The sequence below is a fragment of the Poecilia reticulata genome, unplaced genomic scaffold, assembly GCF_000633615.1.
Source record: "Poecilia reticulata strain Guanapo unplaced genomic scaffold, Guppy_female_1.0+MT scaffold_240, whole genome shotgun sequence".
Lineage (NCBI taxonomy): Eukaryota > Metazoa > Chordata > Actinopteri > Cyprinodontiformes > Poeciliidae > Poecilia > Poecilia reticulata.
Genome location: NW_007615030.1, coordinates 18,558 through 21,533, shown reverse-complemented (window position 1 = coordinate 21,533; position 2,976 = coordinate 18,558).

Below are 2,976 nucleotides of genomic sequence, written 5' to 3'. Positions count from 1 at the left end.
AATCCATAAACAGAACGTCTTAGGTCGGGAAGATTATAAATTTCAATCTTCCCTAAAGTTTCTCCGATACATCTCAGTTCCCAATCATCCAAATTAGTTTGGTTGTTCCACTGAACTGAAACTAGCAACTTCTCCAAGATCGATTCCAACTCGTTAGTGAGTTTTAGAKTCCTCGTCTCTGTCCACACCAACTGTCTGAGTGTTTGCTAGTTCGGCCAAGTCCATCACAAATTTTTCGATACTCCAGGAATCCACAAGCTCCAAACAGCAGAAATCCTGTTACCATGAATAAATCCAGGGTGAATCCCGCCGGGTGTGTGCCCGCAGGACAAGAGGCTCTCTGTGCCCAGACTTCTCGTTGAGAGAATTTGATCAATTGAATTCAGAGATTGGTGGACCAGATCCATAATTTGTAGATTTGGAGGATGTGCAAAGAAAGGCTCCAAAAATATAGAAAAAGACAGGACAAAAACATAGCAAGCAGGGCAGGCAGGCAAGGGCAGGCAGGCAAGGGCAGGGAGGGAGCAGAGGGAAAAAGCGTCCGCCTTCATCGAGAGCAAGAGGGTGAAGTGTGTGTATGTTTAACATATTTTTGTTAATATGTAGACATAAGCTGCATGAGGAAGATCTTGTTTGTAACTTTTTGTGTACACCACTGATCAGTAGAGAAAAGATTCAATGGGAGTTCAGCTCGCTGAGACATTAGGATGTTCTTGTTCAACTGATTTGTTTGGTTGTACTAGAAATTGATGTTTTTGACTTAATGACCTAAATATTGAGTTTGAATAGAGAATGAAACTTTTTTATAACAAATAAAACAAAGTTTTGTTAAAAAAAAAAAGAAAGTGTCAATGGAATACTTTAATCCAGTGGTTCCCAATTCCCGGGCCGGTACCAATTGTTAGGAAACAGCATTAACAGCATCAACATTAACTAATCAATTAATTAGTGATTAGATAATGTTTAATTAATGATTTCATCACTGAGCATAATATTGATGTTTTATTTCTGACAGAAACATGGCTGAATGACAATAATGAAGCAATCATACTAATTGAATCAGCACCTCCTATGTACAATTTTTTAAGTGAGAATAGAAAACATAAAAAAGTTGGAGGCGTGGCTTCAATATTTAAGAATATCATAAATTGTAGTAAAATTTCTTTGGGTCATTTCACTTCTTTTGAGTATCTGGGAATTGAGGTAAAAGGCCACAAACAAACTTTGACACTAACTTTATACAAAACTCCAACATACGTGGAAAATTTCTTTATGGACTTSAATGAGCTTCTATCTCTCATATGTATTGATTACGATTGTTTGATAATTGTCGGTGATTTCAACATTCATGTTGACAACCTGAAGCCAGAGCGGCAAAAAAGCTCCTGGAACACACCGCATACACCAACCATAAAAGATAGTCCCTGTTGCTGAAGGTGGTCCCTGGTCTCGAGTGAGAGTCTATACCCTTTGAGGTACCTAAATGCAGGCGGGGAACCAATGGTGGTGGACCCGCAGCCGCAAAGAGTGAACCCACAAACAAATATATTAGAGAGTTTTGGTTTAACACAACATGTCAAACAAGCAACACACTCAGGGACACACACTGGACCTGGTTATCAGTAAGGGTGTGAATATTTCCAATCTCTGTAACTGATGTCGCCCTGTCGGATCATTTTGCTGTTTTCTTCGACAGTTCTTTATCCGTTAACCCACTTGGACAAAAAGCTACTATCACAAAACGTACTTTCACAGAAAACACAGCAGAAACATTTTATCAAATCTACTCTTCTTTCTCGCCCTTAAGCTRTAATGATGTAGATGAGTTGGTAGATGATTTTCAGTCTAAAGTTTCAGATATCATTGATTACATATCCCCCACTAAAGTGAAGGTTGTGTCTGGTAGGAAGAAATCTCCATGGAGAAATGCATTAACAGTTCAATCTGCAAGACAACTGTGGCGGGGTTTATTTATAAAGACATAATGTGTGTGCTGTCCAATGAGGACACGTCAACTAACCAATCACAAGTCAGTGACGACTTGTGATGTAATTTTTTTTCATCGAATGACTGAGAATCCACGTTGGTCTGCTGAAGCGCCTTTGCGTATGCTAGGCTGTTCGTATGCTAAGTAGAGTCGTTAACACCTGCCAGCCCACTCCCTTGCACCTCCATCCCCTGCTCATGAGATTCCGCAATCGACAGCTTTCCACTCACGCACATTAAAATGTGCTGCCTTGCTAGCTGTCGGTAGCTGTTGCTCACGAGCTGCGCTCCAGTCAGTGTACAAGGTCAAATGTGCTAGTTTTCGTGCAGTGACAGGTGGAGTCAAATACACAAGGGAGTAATGAGAAAGCTGAGGACAATCAGGGTGTAGACACAGGGACTAAATTAACTAGAAACACACACAAAAATACACAATATTCCCTCCTCCCCCCTCCCACCTTTGGGACGGCTACCAGACACCCCAAAGGTCCAAAGAAAACAAAAAACAACCCAACCAGGGTGAGTTGGAGGGTAAGAATCCAGAGAACACAAGAAGAGGAAAGAATAACTCAGTCCGAAAACAGACAAATGCAGCCAGGGCGGAGCCTGTTGCAAAAGGTCCGGTGGACAGCGACACAGGAGGCGGACCCTCTGGGCGCTGGCTCGGGGAGGCTAGCCACTGGCTCAGCCCGATCACTGGGAAACCCGGGGAGATTATTGGAAGGCATCGGACAAGCAGTTACAGCCACCGGAGAATGTCTTGGCCCTTTGACAATCGAAAGAAAAAATATTATACGGTCAAATAATTGTAGGGTTTCTAAAAAATGACCTGTTGGTACAAAAAGTCGCAAATTTAGACTTTAAGACGTTAAGTGGGTCTCCAGATCCGGATCTAGAGACCCACTTACCAGGGCTGGGGGTGCGGTGGTTCTCAAGATGGGGGTGATGATGACTAGAGTTATGGAGGAGGACGGAGAGCCGAAGGCTGGA